Genomic DNA, 24,056 nt, shown 5'->3' on the forward strand with positions numbered 1-24,056 from the left:
CTCTCGTGCTGCTTAAAAATAAGTGCTTCTCCCAGCTTTCTTTGCCCTGTGATTTACCGGCAGTGTCTGACTGCAGGGCAGCATCTTTTATCGTTACATGATCTGGGGCTGAGAGCTGACAAAATGGAATCTCTGTGCGAGTACTTTGGCGTGTGAGGAAGTTCAGGGCAGAAATAAAGGCAGGAATAAAGGGACGTGTGTGAGGAGTGTTTGTCTGAGTGCAGTCCAAATCCTCCCAGTCTCCTGCTGCTGCTGCTGCTGCTGTGTGAATCTAATGTATGTGTGTGTGTGTGTGTGTGTGTGTTTGTCATTCTGCTAAATGGTTTCTTCCTTGACTTGATGGAGCTCGTGCCATCTCAGGGGACCACGTTACACCACACACACGCTGCAGTAAAGCGCTCTGAGGCTGCCGAAAAGCTCAGAGCATTAGTGCGATCCATTTGTGAGAGGTGGAATACAGAAGAAATACCCAGCGTGATTGTGTTTTTTGTATATTTTCTTCTTTTGTCTGTGCATGTGCGTGTGTTTGTGTTGCTACGATAACTTCTTTAACTGGTAGAGAGCCCATCGCTGCATTAAGCAATCCACCCCCATATCTTGTTTTTCTTTGCAGAATGAGCCTCGTTCAGATTAGCTGTCAAGCTGGACTCGTTAGTAACGTTTCATTTCTATCTAGGTATGTGAAGCAACGATGGATACCGCCCAAACATTTACACTAAAGTTTTAAACCAACATCTTGTGGGATTTGTTTGTACTCTGGGTATATGTTAGGGTGGACACCAAATCGTAACTCAGTGTCTATAAATTTGACTGACTAGAGCCAATATTTTGTGGCAGCCATCTTGAATCAGATTGATCCTAAAGGTTAGCCAGCTAAACATATAAGCCCAGTGATCACATTCTGAGAGTTTCAATCTAATGAAACGGCGCGATAAGAACCTGATCGTCCTCAGTGTGGAGGACAACAGATCATTTGGTGCCGATGAAGCATCAGGATGATGGGTGGAGGTCAGAGCAGCCATGACCAGCGCAGCTGTCACGCCTCCTCTTGGCTAACTGGGCCTTTCAAAACACTCAGCACTAAACCAGGCCAGCTGAGACGCAAAAGGGCCAGGGCCACCAGACAACCAAGACCCTCCGCTGGGCTGGTACCACCACACGATTACACTGTGGTGCAACGGCACGAGACACAATGACAAACACTGTGATGTCTGTTAGTATTTCATGAAGCACAATTCTAAAATTGCTAGTTTATGATTCGTTCACGTTTGCTTTGGCAGAATGTAGAAAACAGACCCCACCCCCACCCATTTACAAAAAACTTCACACTATTTAGGTCGTTTTCACACCTGATAGTCCAGTAGACTCAGTTCGATTGGGGACCAAAATTTGGAACATTTGTTTACATTTTCAGCTGGTGACGTTCGCGTTCACACTGCACTGAGGCAATCGAGCCAACCTGCCCCACCCCCACCCCCCACCCCCCACCGCCCGTGGTGACACTGCACCAACAACTACTGAAGGAAACAACATGAAAACCTCTGAAGAAAACACGTCTTCTTCTTGGGGGAATATAAACAAAAATGGAGTGGCGTCAAATTTTAGCAGTTTTAGGAGTTCTGTTTTGTCTGTGGCGCATGTGCCAAACAAACATTTTTCAACAACGGACTCAGCATGAGCAGAAGATGAGGCAGAAAACCATGGAGAATGTTGTTTTCACACAAGGCGGCTGAGACGACTCCGTATGAGGTATGAGAAATGTGCGTTTGTTTTGGTTGCATTTACACAGAATCCCCTGCGCTGTAGTCCACTTCCTGCTTTTGGAGCGGTCTCCAGTCCGCTTGCATTCACACTGCATTTGAACTGCGCCAGAGTTCACTTCAACCGAACCGAGACCTAGGTATTTAGGTAGACCAGAGTTTGCTTTTTTGGGCCACATCAGAGTTCGAATGCACATTCACACCTCCTCAAACGAACCGGACTTTCTAGGCAAATGGACTAGAGTTCAATTAAAGCAGACTAAACAGGGCTGGTGTGAATTCACCTTTACACACTCAATGACCAGAACAATGCAGATCTTTAGCAACAACAACAACAAAAAAATTTTTTTTCTTTTGGCTTTTCCATCTTCAGGGGTCTCCACAGCAACTCATCCTCCTCCATCTCACTCTGTCCTCTGCATCCTCTGTCCTCTCTCCAACTATGTCCATGTCCTCTCTAACTGCATCCATATACTGGTATATTTTCTTTGGTCTTCCTCTTTGTCTTTTTCCTGGCAGCTGTATTTCTAACAACCTTCTACTAATATATCCACTGTCCCTCCTTTGGACATGTCCAAACCACTGTCCCTCCTCTGGACATGTCCAAACTATCTCAGTCTGTCCTCTCTAACTTTATCTCTCAGTTGTTCAACCTGTGCTGTACCTCTGATGATCTCATTCCTGATCAACTTTTCATAACTTTTCTAAACTCTAAGCTCTAATTTGTAACCATATTAAATACTGCATTCATTTAATCTGATTTTTTTTAATTATATAAACGATGACATGATAAACATGAAACTTTTATTTTCCTCATGATGACTGGAAACACCAAGAGTAGAAAATAATACAGTGAAAGTGGATTTTCCTGTTTTTTTGTTGTTGTTTGTTTTTACATACAGTAAAATCAACCTAGTTCAGCGTACTTTGTCCTATTATAGCTGTTCATACATACATAAACACTTTGAAGAGGTGTTTGGGGTTTTATTGTGGGGGGTGGGGGGGTAAGTTTCTTACTTTTCAAAATAATATACCCAATTGCAAAAATCTTATAAAATAGAAATTCAACTACTGGCTCTGTTTTTATCTTCTTATACTACTTTTAGCTTTAAGCTACTGTTCTGTTATTTTGAGCATTTAGCTAACATTTTGCTACTTTAAAGTTTTAGCTAGTCTTGTAACATGTTTGGCTCTCAGCTAGCCTTTAAAAGTTTTAGCTTTTGTTACTGCTACTTTTTTTTTGTTAGCCTTTTGTTACTTTTAGCTAGCCTTTTACAATCTTTAGTCAGAGTGCTGCTCTTTTTAGCTAGCCTCGTACTACTCTGAGCTACTTTTAGCTTCTAGCTAGCCTTTTAAGACATGAATTTTAGTTGGCTTTTTTCCTCTTTTTTTACTTTCAGCTCACCTTTTGCTATTTATAGGATTTAGTTCATCTTTTCATGATTTTAGAGTTTGCTAGTTGTGGCTTTAAGCACTTTTTTTCCCCTTTAGCTCTTAGCTAGTTTTGATACTTTTTATTTTTTGCCATATTTTCACTTTTTTTAAACAATTCATTTAAAGTATTGCTGCCGTTTTGTTTAGAGTTGTGCAAATCTGGACTAGAGTTTTGCTACTTTAGGTATTAGCTGGTGTTTTGTCATTTTTAGCTACCACTCTGCTACTTTTGCGTTTTAGCAAATGTTTGGCAAATATTTATTTTAAGCTGGCATTTTGTTCATTTTAACTTTTGTTATGCCTCTAAAACTTTTAGCTAGTACTTTGTTAATCTAATCTTGAAAGTCACTTATAATATTTTATTTAGTGTTTGGTTTATGTTACTTGTAGCTAAACTTTTTCTTCTTTTAGCTTTTAGCCTAAAGCCTGAGACTGACATATTTATTGTAGTGAAAATCTGGACTTGTGTTTACTTTTAGCTTTAAGCTATCAATTTGCTAATTTTAACTTTTAGCAAGTGTTTTGCCTCTTTACATTTTAGCTAGTATTTTGTTAGTTTTAGCTTTAAGCCAGCAATTTGCTACTTTAGTTTTTTGTGTGTGTGTGTGTTTGTCTTCTCTTACTTTGAGCTAATTTTTTTGCTCGTTTTAGCTTCAAGCCACATGAGGCTGTTGTATTTAGTTGTGTGAAAAACTGGACTCCTGTTTATCTACTTTTAGCATTACGCTAGCATTTTGCTAAGTGCAATTTTTAGCAAGTGTTTTGCCCCTATAGCTTTTAGCTTGTATTTTGCTAGTTTTACATTTCAGGCAGAATTTTCCTACTTTAAATTTTTCATTCAGCATTTGGCTTCTGTTTATTTAGCTAATTTTAGCCTTAATCATGTGTTGAAATCACACTGTGTTATTCAGAAAATCTGAGCTGACGTTTTGATTCTTTTAGCTAATGTTTTGCTTTTGCTTTTAGCTTTCAAGCTAACATTCAGTTAATTTTAGCTTTTAGCTAGTGTTTTGCTCTTTTTACCTTTCAGCCTTTAGCGTGAGGCAGACATATTTAAAATCTGAGCTGGTGTTTTGCTTCTTGAGTGAAACGTTGAGTGGACTGTGTAAAATCTAAATGTTTTAGCACGTGAGGAATTGCAGGAAGGTGTAAACGAAGAGCGGCTCGGTGGTTCTGCGGCACCGAGCAGGGAGCAGATGTGGACCCACTTTGGTTTCACTCCCTGTGTGAGTGCAGCTTCTATTAAATGGATCTGCTGTCTCCTTGATCAAGGGAGTCAATAAAGGGCCGGTCCTGTCAAACCCTCAGGGGCGAGTGTGCACGTGTGTGTGTGTGTGTGTGTGTGTGTGTGTGTGTGTGTGTGTGTGTGTTTGTGTGTGTGTGTTATAGAAGGATTTTGAAGCACTCTGACAGGTGAGTGATTGAGTATTTTCATTTCCCTCCAGCGACAACAAGACATGCACACACAAACACGTGTGTACAACGTGTACACACACACAGATACACAAACACACTCGCACAGAGTGTAGGTTGGAGAAAGGAGAGCTGTTGTTTCTTAAAGGATGCCTGCATGCTTAAATTAGCTCTAAATGTTTGGATTACACACGGGAGCTCTCACGGAGGATTTAGCAACCGTAGCCTGGAGTCCAGGGGAGGTGAGGACGTTTCTGTCTCCGTCAACACAAACAGAGGACGTGTCCTCGTCCAACACAGCACAGCTCATGTCCGTCCAACATTATCTTAAGATGGAGAGATTCTGAGGATAACATATGGTACAGGAAAACAAAGCAAGAAAACACTACTTCATTCAGAGAGGTTTTAGCTCGAGCTCTGCCTGTTCCACTTTGCTTCTGTTGAGTGGTGTGGGGGGTGGGGGGAGATACAGCAGACACAGAGAGACAAGAAAGGAGGAGGGGAAAAAAGAGAGAGACAGGGGAATGAAGGAGGTCAGCACCCCTCCTCCTCCTCAGTCTCAAATAAAGGCCCTCTCCCTCCTTTCTGCCTCGGCTTTCCAAGCTCCCGCCAGGATGGAGAGGCGTCTCACGTTACAGCTGTCTGTCTCTCAGTGTCATCGCTCAGAGAGAGGAGCACAGAGGACAGACGGACAGACAAGAGTGGGGGTACCTTGCCACAGGCTGAGCAGGGCTGAGCTTCCAGAGTTGGACGAGGAACTCGCACTTTCACTTTAACCCTGAAGGATTCTGACGTCACAGAAAAAACACAACCTGACCTTTTCAGGACAAACTGAAGAAATCAGCTGTTTTGGCTGAAACACGACTAAGAGTTTACTGAATAGCAAGCAGAACAGAAGCTAAAATCAGCAAAACTGTAGCTACTACCTAAAATACAACAAACTGTAAATAAACTTTTTATAGGCAGAACATAGCTAAAGGTAGCCATACTGTAGCAAAAGTTAGAACCTAAAATTAACAAAACCACTGTTAATAAACTAAAACTGGCAGAACCATAGATAAAACATACAAGCTAGCCGAACTGTATTTAAAGGCTCGTGTTAGCCGAACTGTGGACAAATGTTTCAATTAGCTAAACCCTAGATAACAGGTACACTTGGCAAAACTAAAGCTAAAAGCTAAACTAAAGCTAAACTAACAATGGGATTAACCTGTACACTGTACACAAAAGGTTAAATGAATGAATGAAAAAACTTTAAATATAGCTAAAAGCTGAAAATTGCATAACAATGGCTGATTTCCAAAAACAGTTCCTACAAGCTAAATGTCGCAAAACTGTAGCTAAAAGCTAAACCTAACAAAACCGCTGAAACACAATTGACAAAACTCATGGGAAAAACAAAAAACTGGCCAAGCTTTAGCTTAAAGTACCAATTACCAAAACAGTAGCTAAACACTAAATCCAACAAAAGCACAGAAAATAAGTAAAATTGACAGTCATGGGAAAAACATAAAACTAATTAAACTTTAGATAAAGGGTAAAATGATCAAAACTGTAGCTAAAAGCACAAAATGCTGCAAAAAGCTAAAATGAACCATTCAATCATTCAAACTTTATTTATACAGGCTAGTCCAGGGCTATTCAACTAAACTGCTCAGGGGGCCACAGTTACTGAAAGCCAAGAGCTCAGGGGCCGGACATCCAGCAATTATTGTCATTCAATTTGTTTTATGATTTAAAATCTAGTTTTATTTAAAATGAACCCATTGGTGGGCCAAACTGAGCTCCAACATGAGCCTGATTTGGCCCCTGGGCCATCAGCTGAATAGCCCTGGACTAGTCTCATAGAGCCACAAGGATTCATTTACAAGAGACCTGTTCCAGACAGAACATACACCAGCCAAACAGTTGCTAAAAGTTGAATGTAGCAAAACTGTAAAAAATCTTCTTTCGGCTGCGTCCTTCTTCAGGGGTTGCCACAGCGAACTAAGTTGCACGAAGACTTGGCAATTATTTTTAAGCCAGATGTCCTTCCAGACGCAACCCCAGACCACTGAGCTACCACAGCCCTCTGAGTGGAGCAGAGAGTTGCTATCTAGGGTGCCCGGGGGAGCAGATGGTGGGGGTTAAGGGCCTTGCTCAAGGACCCAGCTTGGGGCAAATGAGGGTGGAGGCAGGTGTGGGTGCTTCACCAATTCCACCCACATTTTTTATGTCGGTACCGGGAGTTGAACCAGCGATCTTCCGATCACAGGCCCACCTTCTCTAACCTCTGTGCCACCTCTTGAAGCAAAACTGTAAATAAAGTTGAAAATTTAAAAACCCTTAATGCTAAAAATACCTAGAGTAGCTAACGGCTTAAATTAGCAACAACAATAGCTACAAAAACAAAAGAAAGCAATTAGCAATACAGTAGCCAAAAGCTAAAAGTGTCATAAAAAGACAAAAATGAATCGAGCATGCTGTTTTTAGGGAAGTGAAGATACTTTTTATTTAATTCTATGGGGATTTTGTTTGTAAATAAAAGTTAAATTATTCAGAAAGTATAGAAGTTTTAAATACAAAAAGTCATTACACACTTTTCCTAAATGAGCTGAACAGTTTGACATCTGAACGGCTGAAACAGCACAAAGTACGCAGGAGTCGTTTGATTGAAGAAACCATAAACAGGATAACAGGCTGAACACTGACTCAGCATTCATAATTTTTAAATGTAGCTCGAACACAAAGCCGATCGGACCGCTTCCTGTCCACCACCTGCTGCTAACCGTTTCCTGAGAAGAGAAGGGGGGGGACATATTAGTGAGCCCTTGTTTTGTTTTTTGTTTTGTTTACAATCAGACCAGAGAAGAAGAAGAGCACGGTGCTCGGCCTCAGATCTGCCGACAACACATCAGCTGCAACTTTCTACTCAGAATGAAGGAATGCATGTCACCCGCTTCATGCCAAAGTGTCAGGCTCAGATCAGCTCGTGCTGTTAGCGCTCACTGTGTCTTGGGGCTGACTCTCAGCTACTACCACACCACATTGTAGCTCAACATCTGTAAGATTAGCTGACCTATAGCTGTTTTTGTGTTAGCTAAGGTTAATTAAATGTGGCAGCCATCTTGAATCAAGTTGCCCCCAGAAGTTTACTAGTTTACTATTCAATCACCGAGTTTTAAAGGTTTCATTTAAATCCATGCAGTGGTTCTTGACATATTTTGCTAACAGGCGTACCGTCCCTATTTCAGTGATTAAAAGAACCTGATCAATTCAAAGAGAGCTGCTTTGATTCATCTGTGCTGACAGAGTAAACAAGCTGGTTTCTCGTCCGGATTAACACCGTGTTCCTGAACCCGGCCGGCGCTACAAACAGCTTTGTTTTCCTCTCGTCCCAGTCGGTTCTGCCGGAGTTACGTAGGAGTTAAATATTTCAAATTCTGTCTTCGCTGAGAGACGGTGTTTGCCAACGCAGCTAAAATAAAAAGCCTTTTGTGGCAGCAGTGACCAGATTTTTAATGCTGAAGAAGATCAATAAACGGGGGCTGTCGAGGCGCAAACTCATGCATTTCTCTGTGTGTGTGTGTGTGTGTATGTGTGTGTGTGCGTGCGTGTGTGTCCACGCATAACTGTTCTGACAGCGTGCGTGTGTGTCAGGATGTTTATGTGTGTGCGTTAACACAGAGTGAGGCTTGCAGCTCTCCCCCTCCTCCCGCCTGCATCAACCTATTTTTCAGCATCATGAAGAACCCCACTGACCCAAAGGAAGACTGGGACAGGAAGCAGAACCATTCCCATCCTGACAGACAGAACCGGTCCTTCCCCATCAGAGCACGGCAGCACAAGGGAGTTTCTGGATCCGGTTTGGGTCCAGAAACAAATTGGATACAGAGAAGTTTAAATAAAGATCTCTCCTGATCTGTCGGGGCTCAGAATGTGTGTTGGGGATGACTCACAGCTACTACCAACAAAATACAGCTCAGTAGCTGCAGAACAGTCCGAGTCAGAACCACTGTTGTGTTGGCTGATTGTGTTTCCTTGTGTGTTTATGGTCTCGTTGTTTTTATCTATCTTTTTGTGTCTTTCGGACACGGGACAAGACAACTTTTAGAGAGGACAGTTACTGACTGATGACTTTAGGTCAGAGATCACAAAGGTAGGGGTTTCTGTACACTACAGTGTCTCCTTATGTGTCTTTTCAGGTCTCCTTTGTCCCCTAATGCATATTGTGTCCTAATATGTCTCCTATGCATCATTTGGTCTCATGTCTTCTTACAATTTTTTTGTCGTTTCATTTTGTTAGTAGGTCTTTCTTTTTGCTCCATGTGACTTTCTGTCTTGAAATATTCCAACAAACAATAAAAGTTCAGCTGTTATTCAATTCAGGGTCGTTCGGCGCTCAGAGTTCCTGCTGCGGTTTTAGCAGAAAATGCTGATTTCCCTCGTTCATTTTGAAGAGTCTCAATAAAATCCATCCAGTGGTTGGACAAACAAACACACAGGCAGTTGCCCACTGATAACAGTAAACGCCGTCTTGTCCATGTTGTTCCAGCTCAGTTTGTCCCTGTGATCCTGGAGCTGTGCGGGGACACTTTCATAAAGCTGTTTGCTTCAGGATGAGGCCTAAACATGAAAACGCAGCAGAGGTGATGAATAACGAGGACCAGCAGGCTTTCTGTTCTGAAAAGCGTCTGGATTTTCACCTCCGCACCAAACAAACACAACCCTGAAGTGAAAAAACCACCAGGACCTTTGGAGACTTCATTAAAAGAAACTAGTGTGGACTTTCCAAATACAAAGTTTCTTTTTTTTAGTGGTGGGGGGGGGGGGGGGGGGTAGAAAGAAAAACTCAACCTTTTCACCTTGTTGGTGGAAAAACCGGCATCCCAACGAGACAGAGGATGCACAAACAACCTTGACTTTCATCAAGGAAATTCTCACATTGAATGATAAACAGAGGCCCACGGGAAGAACGGCAAAGAAGCAGCTTATCACCCCCCACCCTCCCAACTCCCCAACTCTGGACGCTCTGCCTCCTGAAAGTCAATATGGGGTGACCCACTTGCACTTTCCACCGCTTATTGTTTGGTAATTAATCCACCGTATGTAATCCGCACAGAAATGTAGAGAAAACGGTGCTGATTTGTTTTGTCTTAATTACCAGTTGAGACTGTTTACTTGTTTCTACGCGCCCTCGTCTCATTAGCTCGGCTTTTTCAGAACTGTGCCTACGTCCTCGCAGCACAGATGGATCTGAACGACTCCAGTCAAAGACGGCTACAATATTTAGAGCCAGCGATGAAAGCAGCTGTCACCAAGCATGCTCTTTAGACAATTATTTGTGTGCTCTGATGAGTATGAGGACATTGGGAGAACAAGTGGTTGTACCAAAATAGCAAGGTAACATGAGGTTAGTCAGATCCTCTGAGGACCAAATGGCTCCACAGTTGGGAGGACATGAACACGCGTGGCCCTGAAGACACGTTACTAAGGCCCTGTGGACACCTATAGAAGACCCTGAGGACATGTACTGATGGCCCCAATGATACGAATTGAAGGCCCTGATGATACCCTGTAGACACATATCAAAGGCCCTGAGGACACGTATCAAAAAGAGCCCGAGAACACATTTAAGGTCCTGTGGACACCTAAAGAAGGCCCTAAAGGCACCTCTCAAAAATCCTAAGGAAATGTATTGAAGGCCCTGAGGACACCTATCAAAGACCCTGAAGACATATACTGAAGGCCCTAAGGACATGTAATGAAGGCCTCAATGATACGTATTTAAGGCCCTGAGGATACCCTGTAGACACGTATCATAGGCCCTGAGAACACATATCAAAGGACCCAAGGACACATTTAAGGTCCTGTGGACACATAAAGAAGGCCCTGAGGACACCTCTCAAAAACCCAAAGGAACACCCATCAAAGGCCAAGAGGACATATCAAAGGTCTTGAGGACAAGTATCAAAGGCCTCAGACACATGTCAAAGGCCCTAAGGACACGTTGTGGACAAGTATCCAAGTCCCGTGGACGTCCACTCAAGGCCCCAAGCAAATGTATAAAAAAGTAAGAACACAGCACAAAAAAGACGGAGACGAAAAGATGCATTTGTTGGAGGACTGTATATTACACGTCACCTCACAGAGATTTTACATAAATCTTCAGTTATCACAATAAGCATTAGACTTGACTCTCAGCTACTACCACACCAAAATCTATCTCAGTATTGAAGAATTTGACTGAGTTGTTGCCATTTTTGTGTTTAAATTTTTTAAGGTCTCACTATCAGCCGATAAAGCTTCAATGAATTGTCAAAAATGCAACTTTTCCTCGAGGAACCATTAGTTAATCTCTAACTCGAAGCATCATTGGTTTCTGGTTAATCTGCCGTTATGGTTTTCTGTGTTGCACATTTCCACATCCATGACTGAACGAAAGAGAACAGAAGAACTACTTGATTAAAATATATATTTTTAAATACATCATGTCGAAATGTTATACCACTCTGCGTTGGCACTAATGTGCACAGATGTTAAGATTGTTTAATTTCTCACAAAACAGTAACTACTGGTAAATATACATTAAACCAAGAAAATCATCAGGTCTGGAGACTTGTGGCCAGTGTTTCCCCAACCGTTACCCAAGGAGGGTGCCTCGCCCTGTCAACGGAACAGAGCGCCGTGCATTTCAGAATGTTCTTCACCCAAAACTCACCCCACCCCCGTCGACAACTGTCGGAACTGATGTAGCGCTAAATTAGCAGCACGAAATACAGACGCGCTAGCTAAAAAGCTACAGATGTAGCACTCCACTTCTCTCATGCATCCCCCCCCCCACCCACTCAACAACTGCCAGCACAAAATTAGCGCTAAGCTAGCGATCAACACAGACATGTCTCTGTCCCCCCCCCCCCTCCCCCCCCGGCTCAACAAAGATGAGCACCCTGCCAAGGCAAATGATAGAGGAAACACTGATAGAATAGACTTAAGTGATACGTTCATTGTAAGGAATTAGCATTATCTTTATTGCCATGAAAGACAGGAGATTATGATTCTGTGTGTGCGTGTGTTTGTATGTCTGTTAGTAAAATATTGCACAGTCCAGCTGATGTATTTTAATGAAACTCTCAGGAAGTACTCCTCATAACCTTTTGAAGCCAGCCCGATTCAAGATGGCTGTCACAGCTAGTCGACCTTATCAAATTGGTAAATGGGTTTAACTCGGTCACTTTTTCAGATTTTGAGCTAAAATTTGGCATGGTGGTAGCCGACAGTCATCTCCAACAAATTATCTGAGCACTAAAAGATCATGCAAATCATTTGCTTAAAACCTTGCCGTTAACTGTTGGGAGTCAACTTGATCTTTTAGCAAAATAGCTTAAGATCCACTGAGCGAATTTTAATAAAACTCAGACAGGTATCACTGAACGAACGCTTATAGTTCATCACTACCTTGTGGAGCCGACTCGATTCAAATGGCTACCACAGCTATTCGACCTTAGCAAACAAAAATAGCAACAAGTTGGGCACTTTGACAGCTAGTGAGCTCAAATTTGGCACAAACACATCACAAGAGATATTCTGAATGTAAAGACTTTTTTTCTGTGCTCCTTTGTGTTCGTGCTGCTGTCATTCGGTGTATTGTTTTAAAAATTCACTGCTAAAAGTCAACAACAGGTTGAAAAGAGCAGAACTAGTGTGGAAATGAGATCTGATACGAGTTAAGACGAGTTTTAGAGAGACGGGAGTCTGTTCTAGGCCCTCGCATCATCGGTCGTCATGTTTCACTTCATGACATTTAACGTGTTTTACAACAAAAACAAGCCACTTCATCTGTGGTGTCGGAAAGAAAACTTTACTGTATCACCTACACGTGATGAAGCTCGCTTTACTCCGTTTTCAAAGGAACAAAAACTCTGGGTTTCACCTATGGAAAAGACGATAGCTTCATATTGAATAGAGGTGGATTATGGCGGGATCGCGTCTGTGTGCACAGGAGATCGTCTCCTCTGAAGCTGTCTCGGTTCTGTCAGATTCTGCCCCCGACACGCACCGAGCCCGTGAACCTAATTTCACCTAATCAGCTTAGGCAACAGCAACCATTTGCTGTGACTCTGGTAGACATGCAAATAGGGCTTAACTATGTCTATCCTTAATTCCTAAATGTTCAAGTCAGGCAGAAGTCCTCTTTTATCTCGTCAAAAACAACAGCTCCAATTAAAGACACGGAAAGAGAGTTAAATATTCAAAACCCCAGCAGAGGCGTTTTTGCTCTTTTGGGGGGGGCTGGAGAAGAAAGAATCGCTCTGATTTGAGTGTTTTGTTTTTAAACCAACAAATTCTGACAGATTTTTTCCCGTTTTCACTTTTACTCTTGCTCAATCCTTCTAATTGTGAGGAAACATGCTGCACAAATATATTAGCGCTTCTGTGTGCTCAGCTGCAGGAACAAGCGCTAAGAAAACAGACCCAAAACAAACGCCAACAGATAAGATTTACACATCGGCGATGGAAAAAGTTGAAGATGCGTTCCGTTTGAACGTCTAATGGCTTCTTAGCGGCTCCATGAAGTGAAGCAGCTGCCATGTCGACGCATCAGCAGTGAGAGGGACGACAGCCCCGTCCCCGTGAGGACCGGAGCGCCGGGCCTCCATGTTTGACTCAACATCTGCTCCTCTGCACTTCAGCTCTGCAGCAATAAACGGGCAAACAAAGAGGTGGGAGGTGAAATGATCAGATTTTCCATTTCAAAGCATTTGTTCTGAGTTGATCCCTCCTCCTCTTTCCATCCTTACAGGACAGAGAAGAGCAGGATCAGGTTCTGCCATTTGGGGGACCGAGGCCTGAGCCATGACAGGAATTAAACTACAGAAGTAAAACTGCAAAAGTTAAACTACAGGGATTACAATCTTTATGAAAATGCAGAATGAGAGCTGACTCTGGTGAAGAAGATGAAAATTAGTTATTAAAGCTAAAGTAAAAAAAAACACTAGATACAAGCTAAAAGGGGCAAAGTGTTAGCTGAAAAAGCTAAATGCCAGATACATGCTAAAAAAGCAAAAGGCTAGCAAAATCTTAAAAGCAGAAAATGCTTAAAAGCCAGCTAAACATTAAATGTAACAAAAACTAGTTAAAAGTATCAAAACATTTGCCAAAAGCTAAAGTAGCAAAACTAGCTAAACACTCAATTTAAAAAAATATATTACCTGACAAATAAAAGAAGCTAAATAGTAGCTAAAATAACAGAAGACTAGCTAAAGATAAAGTACCAAAGTTTAGCTAAAAGCATCAAAAACCTTTGATAAAAGCTAATAGTAGTAAAAACCTAGCTAAATGCTAAAAGTAGCAAAAGATTATCTGAAAGACAAAAGCAAAGTACCGGAAGAAGTTAAAGTAGCAGAAAATGAACTGAAAACTGAAGCAGTAACAGACTAACTAAAAGCATGAAAAGGCTAGCCAGAATTTGAAAAAGAAGAAGATGCTATCTCAAAGTAGCAAAAAGCTAGTTGAGAGCAAAATTAGAAAAAAAAAAGGATAACCTAAAAATAATCAAATGTTATCTAAAAGTAGCAAAAACTAATGAAAAGTAGCAAAAAGCTGGTAAAAATATAAAAGTAGCAAAAGGCTAGCAAAAGTAGCAAATAGTTGATTAAAAGCTAAAAGATTTAAAGACTAACAATATCTAAATGTAGCAAAACCCCAGCTACAAGCTAAAAGTAGCATAAGAAGACACAAATAAAACCAGTAGCTGCAGCAGCAGAACAGTGTTTCTACATTAACTGAAGAGATCTTTGTGTATTTGTATGCGGAAAATATTTGTAAATAAAGTTATTGAAAAGTAGAAAAGTTACAAAAATCAATTCAGAGCACTCATCGCCTGAATGAACCTAACATTTTGGTATAAAAACGGCTAAAATAGCACAAAGTATACGGGAGTTAAAAAATGCTCAGACAATTTAAAAAAAAAAGAGAGAAAAACAACGGAAGGGCGGCACGGTGGTGCAGTTGGTAGAGCTGTTGCCTCTTGGTGAGAAGGCCGGTGGTTCAAATCCCGGCCGGGGACCTTTCTGGGTGGAGTTTGCATGTTCTCTCCGTGCATGTGTGGGTTTTCTCCAGGTACTCCGGTTTCCTCCCACAGACCAAAAACATGCATGTTGGGCTGATTGGTAACTCTAAATTGTCCCTAGGTGTGAGTGAGAGAGTGAATGCTTGTTTGTCTCATTTGTCTCTATGTGTCCCTGTGATGGACTGGAGACCTGACCAGGGTGTCCCCCGTCTCTCGCACAGCGACTGCTGGATGTGGGCACCAGTGACCCACGCAACCCGAAAAAGGAAGACGCAGGTAAAGATAATGGATGCAAGGATGGAAAACAACAGAGTGAATGCTGACTCAGCATTCACACAATAAAATCAGTGGAAATCTGCTGAAGAGATCTGGTTAACAAATATATCACTGGGGCCTAATAGGTTTCATGATGATCAAAACTGGCACATTACTGGTAATCAGTTCAAGTTGGATCAGGTTTACATCAACGATCCATCATCCATCCAACAGCCATCATCTCCTATTAGCAGCATGCTAATAAAGAGGAATTGTTATTTGTTATTGTGTTGAAATCAAAAGAACGTCTACTCACATTCATTATTTAAAATAAATGTGACTGTTCTGTTAATAGGATCTTAGAGAGGATCTTAGATCATTAGGACAAACATCAATCCTTCATTCATGTTGAGCTACAAACACAAATCATGCTGAACAAGGTATCCACAAAACAGCAGAAATGTGTGTTTTAACCAACTGCACTCCAGGAAACACAATTTAAGTGTTTGAATCATGCAGTGGTTTTATCTTGAACGTGATGCTTTCAGTTAATGTTCAACAGTCATAACAGGAAGGTGTTGTTGCATTAAAGCAATAATATGAGCAGCTAAAGCAACAAGATACTTAAATCTAACCAAGCCAAATAGGTCAGTGGTATTGCATTAAATTTTGCAAAGAAATATTAAAAAAAATTCAAAAGCAAAAGTCCAAAATATACATATATTAACATATATTACTGCTATCCTATGGATGGGTACAAACAGAAAGAATCAGAAAGGAGCCACAAGCAGAACCTCTTAGGGATAATTTCTGTAAATTTACCAAACAATCTGGTTCCAAAGAAGAATTTAGGTTAGGGTCAGGACCCCGATCCTCCACTTGAGGACCCCTAACCTAGCTCAAAGTATATTATTTTTTTTACCGAATAAAAAGTGTCCAAAGGTGCTTTCCATAGTTGCACAAAGGCCAAAATGTGATATTGTTAAACAAACTTGGAGCATTGTCTCTTTGTGCTTTGGTAAACTCTGCTGCCATTGAGCTTCAAATAATAAAGTTGTTTACACATAAACAACCAATTTTAACTGAACTTAAGTCTGTTCACAGGGCACCAATACACAACAAAAGTTACCTCAGGTCAAAATACAAAGAAGCCCAAATCATGAATCCAAATTTAGCTGCAAACAGATCCAGGAACCAACTGTGTTAAATATATCTAGCATTTTTTTGGAAATCAACTGCAACCATTACTACAGGTCTTCCCCCCCCCACAAAAAATATAATCCAAGCATGAAATAACACAACATAACCTCATATTTGCTTTATAAAACAAACATCTCGATGTCAAGCCTCCTGTCTGAAACTAACAATGCAGTTTAAACAAAAATGCAATCGTCCATCTTTTGGTTTGCCTGTTAAATTCAAAAACGTTGGTAAAAACTTGAGAAAAAAGTGGATTTGTTGCACAAGTTGGATCTGATTGTGCATCAAAAACTACACACATATCCACCTGTCTCAACCACAAACCATAAACTACAATCTAACATTAACATCACAACCAAACTTCACTGAAACTGATTTTCACACCAATTTACACCTAAAAATCCATTACAGTAACGTGAAATCTGATTGTTGATTATTTAATCTTGAATGCAATGTTTCAAGTTAAAGTTAGCGATCAAAAAAATCAAGTTCTGTTAAAATAAAACAACAATATGATATAAAAAGCAACTTAAAAGTGCTAATTGCACCCAACGTAACCACCTAGCTTCAAATGCTAGTTCATTTTCTGAATAAAGTGTCCCAAGGTGCTTTCGGTAGTTGCACATGTGCATTAGTTCACTATTTCTTAACAGACTTGACCTTTTTCCTTTCTTTATTCACAAATCTCTTGAATCCTTTGCCATCTAATGTCAAATAATGTGTATTTGTTTACATTTAGGCAGCTAACACAACACACAGAAACTGACACAACTAAGGTATATTTATGTAACATGTTAATTTTTAGAGCATAAATCAAACTACAATCATAATCATCTTTCCTATCAACAAAAATAAAACGTTAGACATATCTACTTGTAGCTAGTTTTATAAAGCAAAATCCCAATAAGAATCCTGATTTTATATCAGTTTAAACATAAACTTTACTGTTGTTTGATTTACACCATTGTGTTGTCTTGAATGTAAAAAATTTAGATATTAATAGAAAAGGCAGATTTTGTCATGACAAACAATACAAAAGTCAACTAAAAAGTGTTAATTAAAACAAACTTCACCACCTAGCTTAAATGCTATTCCGTTTTCTGAATAATACATGTCCTAAAGTGCTTTCCGTAGTTGCACTATTTTTAACCAAACTTGACCTTTTTATTATTATTACTCCTAAATCTCTTACATCCTTTTACCATCCAGCTTTAAATGTGTACTTGTTTACATTTAAGCAGCTAAGATTAGTAACTTTAGTAACGTTTTAATTTCAGAGCGTATATCAAACATATCCATCCACCTGTCCTACAAACACAATCGTGTAAATATGTTTCTAGACATGTTTTATAAAACTAACATCCCGATAACAATCCTCCTGTTTGAGACTGATTTTCTCTACAAAATAAACAGAAAACTTCATCCTCCATCTTGGTTGTTTTCCAATAAAACTTTTGGTAAAAACTTGAGGAAAAAGTGCATTAATTTCCTTCTAAAGTGGTCTGAGTGTGTCTGTTCAGCAGTGAAGGTGCTTGAGGGACGGATTTAAAAATAACCAAGATGGCGAGAGGCTTGTTGTTTCGGAAGGGGGGCAGAAAAAATGGAGGATATTGTAATTTACACAAAGGGATAAATTTCAACAACTCGGCCGCGCGGCGGCTGCAGCTAGCTCGTGTCGGTTTGAGGAAGCGCCCGCGCGGTGATAGCACGAGCGGCACCCCGGCGGTCGGGCTGTGGCCACCGAACACGAGAAAAAAAAATAAAAACAACTCCGAAACACCGAGGAAACTCGAACCGAGCTTCACATTGACCCGAACCGACGTGAACCGTTTATTTTTATTTTGTTAAGTTTTATTTTCGCGTCGAGGGACCGTTAAAGTGGACGGACAGCGGCGCGAGGACCAACGGCAGTCCGGTGCCTCGCAGCCAACTCGACCCCCTCCTCCTGCTCCTCTCGCCGCCTCTCTCTCGCTCCCCTCGGTTACATCCAGCACGAAAATCCGCTCCGAAAACACGACAACTTAGACGTTTATTACCACCGTTTAAAAAAACGGTAAAAAGTTTAGATAATTAAACCGTAAAATACTACTTATGGAGCCCAGAGTAGAGAGAGGACGAAGGAGGAGGAGAAAAAAAACAAGCCAGGACGCACAAAGACGATTCCCACTATCAGGTCAAATTCATTAGAAACACTTGTAAATAAAAATAAAGTTTAAACGAATGTTAGCAGCTGAGTGAATTACAACGAAAAGAAAGTAAAACACAAAGCGAACCGAAGCCAGCTCACCGCTTCAGTCTGATGGGGCGAAAAAGAGAAATAAAAACACTTACCTTTATCCTTTTCTCTCTTTTTATAGTTTCGATACTTCACTTTATTTCCAGATCGCGTTTGGTTTTCATTTAGATCAACTAACACTTCTTGTCGCCTCAGTTTTATTCTTCCCCTGGTCGGTTTTGGTTCTGAAAGAAGAGGTCGAATGATAAAGAAGGGAATTGGGCAGTAATTGAGTCTCGGTGTGTGTGTGTGTTAGTTACTAACAGCAGATTGAAGGAGACTCCTCAGGTTTATTCAGCTCCACTTCAAGAACCGACCTGACGTCAGCTCACTGCTGCCACACAAAGAAAACTTCACATTTCTGCAGCGCAGCAAATACAAGGAATACGGTAATTGACCGCTATTACCTTAAACGTGACATTATTAATATTAGCTCCACAGGACTGACAACAAATAGAGCCAACTGTCCTTCAAAATAAGATATTGTCCCACATTTGAAGCTAAATTGAAGCCCATTTAAACTGGCATAGCTATAAATAGTAAAATTCTAGTTAAAGGCTAAAGTAGCAGAATGCTAGCCTAAAGCTAAAAAACAGCAAATGGCTAGTCATGAGTCACAAAAGACAAGCTAACGGCAAAAGTAAAAAAAAATGGCTAGCCAAAACTTTAAATAAGAAAACACTAGGCTATGGTGAGTGCTTTTGGACTGAAGTAGCAAAAAGCTAGCTAAAAGTTAAAAATAGCACAAAACTTGCTAATAGCCAAAATAGCAGTCAAAAGCTTAAATTAAATGCTAGCGACAAGTCACAAAAGACTAGCTAACAGCTAAATTAGCAAAATGGTAGCCAAGAGTTAAAAGTACGAATAATTTGTCAAACATTAAAAGTAGCAAAATGCTAGTTATGAGTTGCAAAAGACCAGCTAACAACTCAAGTAGCAAAAGACTAGCCAAATGTCAAAAGTAGCTAAATGCTTGCTATGAAATGCAAAAGGCTAGCTAACAGCTGAAGCATTAAGTCTATCCAAATGGTAAAAGTAGTGAAATGATAGCAACAAGTTGCAAAAGACTAGCTTACGGCTAAAGTACATAAAGCTAGTTTTAAGTAAAAAGTGGCAACAGGCTACATGGTTAAAAGCTTCTTCTTTCGGCTGCTTCCTTCTTCAGGGGTCGCCACAGCAAACTAAGTTGCATGAAGACGTGGCAATTATTTTTATGCCGGATGCCCTTCCTGATGCAGTCACAGACCACCGAACTACCACAGCCCTCTGTGTGGAGCAGAGAGCTGCTATCAAGGGCGCCCGGGGGAGCAGATGGTGGGGGTTAAGGTCCTTGCTCAAGGGTCCAGAGTGGAGCAAATGAGCGTGGAGGCAGGTGTGGATGCTTCACGTTTCCCACCCACATTTTGATGTTGTCGGTACCGGGAGTTGAACCGCGATCTTCTGATCACAGGCCCACCTTCTCTAACCTCTGTGCCACCACTCCCCTTAAAGATTAAAAGCTAAAAGAAGTAAAACATAAGTTAAAGCCCAAAAGTAGTAACGTATTTCTGCTCTACTTCAAGAACCGACCTGACGTCAGCTCACTGCTGCCACACAAAGAAAACTTCACATTTCTGCAGCGACGCAAATATAAGAATATGGTAATTGACCGCTATTACCTTGAACGTGACATTATTAATATTAGCTCCACAGGACTGACAAAACATGGAGCCACCTGTCCTTCAAAAATAAAACAGTGTCCCCTATTTGAAGCTAAACTGAAACCTATTATCTAAACTGACGCATAGCTATAAATAGCTAAATACTAGTTAAAGGCTAAAGTAGCAAAACGCTAGCTAAAACTTAAAGTAGCAAATGGCTAACCACGAATCACAAAGGACATGCTAACAGCTAAACAAAAAAAAGGCTACTAATTAAATTACGTGAAAACCTAGCTAAAGCCTTAAATAAGAAAACACTAGCTATGACTACCCAAAAGAATAGTTTTTAGGTTGAAGAAGCAAAAAGTTAGCCAAAAGTTAAAAGTAGCAGAAGACTAGCTAACCGCCAAAAGAGCAGAAGGCTAGTTGAAAGTGAAAAGTAATTTGAGTCACGGGGTTCGCTGGTGCCCATGTCCAGCCATCACTGTGCAAGAGGCAGGGGACACCCTGGACAGGTCTCAAGTCCATCACAGGGACACATAGAGACAAACAACCATTCACTCACACACCTAGATTCGGAGTACCTGGAGAAAATCCACACATGCATGGAGAGATCATGCAAACTCCACCCAGAAAGGCCCCCCCGGACCGGGATTTGAACCAGGGTAACCTGCTCGCTGAGAGGCAGCAGCTCTACCAGTTGCGCCACCATGTTGCTCTAATCAAAATCATTAAGTAGTTATCGTAAATGCTAGCGACAAGTTAAAAAAAAAAAAAGCTAATGACTAAATTAGCAAAATGCTAGTCAAGAGTTAAAAGTAAGAAAAATTAGCAAAATGTTAAAAGTAGCAAAATGCTAGCTATGAATTGCAAAAGGCTAGCTAATGGCTGAAGTAGAAAAAATACTATCCAAATGCTAAAAGTATTGAAACACTAGCTACCAGTCGCAAAAGACTAGCTAACAACTAAATTAGCAAAACACTAGCCAAACGCTAAAATAATTAAAATGCTAGTTGTGAGCTGGAAAAGGTTGAATGGCTGAAGTAGCAAAAGACTATCCAAATGTTAAAAGTAGTGAAATATTAGCTATGAGATGCTAGCTAACTGTCTGTCAGGGGATTTTTGGTCAAGGTCAAGGATGTTCATCACTACAAACGTTAATGTTGAACCATGTGTATGAGTTTGTGTGAATTGTATAAAAACAATTCTCGCAGTGCAGATTCTCGCGACCAGGCTCCAGTGATGTAGAACTTTTGTGCATCTGTGTAAACCTGTGGGTTAAAGTCTGCCTTTGCAAATAAAACCGGTTAAAACCGGTCTCTTGTAAATGAGTCCTCGAGGCTCAGTGGGATTAACCTGTCTAAATAAAGGTTGAATGAAAAATGTCTTCTCATGTCCTCGAGTTTGGCTTCTTTGAGTAAGTAAGATGAATAGAGAATATTTTTTATCAAACACAGTCAAAGTAGCAAAAAGCTTAAACTAGCTAAAGACTAGCTAACAGCTGAAGAAGCAAAAGACTAGTAGCTAACGACCAAAAGTAAAAGCTACTCAAAAGCTGAAACTAACAAAATGCTAGCTACAAGTTGAAAAGACTAGCTAATCGCTAAATCAACAAAAGACTAGTCAAGCGTTAAAAGTGGCAACAATGCTAGCTATGAGTTTCAAAGACTAATACCTAAAGTAGCAAAAAGCTTGTTGAAAGTAAAAAGACTGTCCAAAAACTAAAAGTGCAAATTGCTAGATATGAGTTGCAAAATGCTGCCTAACAGCTAAAGTAGCAAAAAGCTAGTTCATCGTTAAAAGGAGCAAAAAGCTGGTTAAAAGCAAACGAAAAGAAAAACACAAGTTAAAACCCAAAAGTAGCCATGTTGTTTCAGCTCTACTTCAAGAACCAACCTAACGTCATGCCACACAAAGAAAATGACACATTTCTGCAGCACTGACAAAAAATTGAGCCAACACACCTGTTATTGACACCTATTACCTACATTGACACAAAGAGCAAAAAACTAGCTATAAGCTAAAGTGGAAATTAAGGCTAGCTGAATTTTAAAAGAAGAAAATCAGCTAGCCAAAACTAAAGAGAATGCTAGCCATTTCATAGTCATTTCCTTTATTTGGCCATACTTAAAACCACATAGAGATCATGGTCACATTTGCAAGAGGGGCCTGGACAAAAAGTAAACAGCAAGATATAAGGGCCTAAGGACTAGTTTAAGGCTAAAATAGCAAAAAGCTAGCCCATAGCGAAAAGCACCAAAAATCACAAAAGACAAACTGAAACTCCTTGAGCACTTACATAGCTGCCCACTGCTCCACCTGGGTGTAGCTCAGGGATGATGGGTTAAATGCACAGAACTAATTTCACCACTGTATGGGAACATACAATGATGACAATCTCAAAATTCCCTTCCCAAAAAAAATAACTAACAACCAGAAGAGCAGAATGCTAGTTGAAAGTTAAAACTAGCAAAAAGCTAGCCAAATGTCAAAAGTAGCCAAAGGCTAGTCAAAAATAGCTAAAGACTAGCTTATGGCTAAAGTAACAAAAGTCTAGGAAAATCAAATCTGGGTAGCAAACGGCTTGCTCAATGCTAAAGTAGCAAAGGGTAAGCTAAAACCTAAAAACAAAATAACTTGGCCACTATTGGAAGTAAAATTAACAAATTGTATTTAAATTGACAATTAGCTATAAGTTGGGAAAGACTAGAAAAAAGATATCCATTGATCTGTAAATCAAGATAAAAGTTACAAAATGCTTAAAGGAGCTAAATGCTAGCTTTTAGTAGCAAAAGTTTAGCTTAAGACTAAGGTAGCAAAAGGTTAGTTGAAAGGTAAAAGTGTCAAAAGGCCAGCAAAAAAATAAAAGTAAAACGCACGCTAAAAGCGAAAAGTAGCAAACGACTTGCCAAAGACTAAAAGTAGGAAAATGCTAGCTATGAATAGCAAAAGACTAGCTAAATGCTAAATGAAATTTAAAGGTAGCAAAGGGCTTACTGAAAGTAGCAAAATATTAGCTAAAAGTATTAAAACACTAAATAAAAGCTACATTTTGCTATATGATAGCTAAAAGCTACATATAGCAACAAGATAAAAACTAAATAGCTTATAGATAAAGGTAAAAAAAATAAAAGGCTAGCTAAAAGTAACAAAATGCTATACGAAATGAGCTAAACACTAGCTACAAATACAAGCTTAGCTAAAAGGAGCTAAATTGACAGATTCTTGTTTGTATTTCAGACTCTTCTAACACAGGCGTGGTTTGTTTGTTAGCTAAACGTTCAGTTGTTTACAGGTTCCTGTATGACATCACTCCTAGTAGAAGTGTCTCCAAGCTGAAGACATTGGGACAAAGAAAAGTCCTCCTGTCCTCCAGCTCCACCTGGTCCACTCAGTGTTCCTGATTCAGTTTCTGAACTTCAGTGACCCTAACGTAGCTGTCAGTTCATTCATGATCCTGTTTGTTTGTTTGTTTATGGCATCTCAACTGTTTTAAACTAATAGATTATTTTTCTTTGAACTTTTAAAGATCCTCATCGCAAAGTATGACAAAGTTTTGGTCAAACGTTGGAAACATTATGTGAGAACGTGAGGAAAACCTAACATCATCAGAGAAGTTTCAGGATTGATTCAATTTGTCAAATTTATTGTTAGAAGTTTAGTAGACACCAGACCTTCAGTGAACCACCATCTAGTCCAGGTTCTTCAGAGATTCTTCAGGGGCTCTCAACATGTTCTCCACGTTGAAACCAAGAGTAGAATTTGCTCAAAGCACTCATCTTTTTGTGTTATTTAACTGTTTGTATCTTTAGCTCACAGTTTGACTTATCCATCCATCCATCCATCCATCCATCCATCCATCTGTAGTGGACTAGGCCTATGTCAAAACTGACCAGATGGACAGAAACTGTCATTTCATTGATTTGAATCCAGAAATACAGTTTAGACCCATCCTGAGACTTTCTTTCTTGAATTAATCAAGTGGAAAAAGACAATTCTCTATGATCATTACTATTTTACAAATGTTT

The 24,056-nt window shown here is 40.2% G+C and overlaps 1 protein-coding gene across 1 annotated transcript in view; it reads right to left on the reverse strand.

The window, feature by feature from the left end:
* Positions 1-18,641, reverse strand: part of LOC119425546 (bromodomain adjacent to zinc finger domain protein 2B) — a gene marked incomplete in the record, with an annotated part of 115,598 nt that extends 96,957 nt beyond the window's left edge. Inside the window, 1 exon segment of the mRNA XM_037693076.1 lies at positions 18,445-18,641.
* Between the last annotated feature and the right edge of the window lie 5,415 nt (positions 18,642-24,056).

The sequence above is a fragment of the Nematolebias whitei genome, chromosome 2 (genome assembly GCF_014905685.2).
Source record: "Nematolebias whitei isolate Nwh7 chromosome 2, NemWhi1, whole genome shotgun sequence".
In the NCBI taxonomy this organism is placed as follows: domain Eukaryota; kingdom Metazoa; phylum Chordata; class Actinopteri; order Cyprinodontiformes; family Rivulidae; genus Nematolebias; species Nematolebias whitei.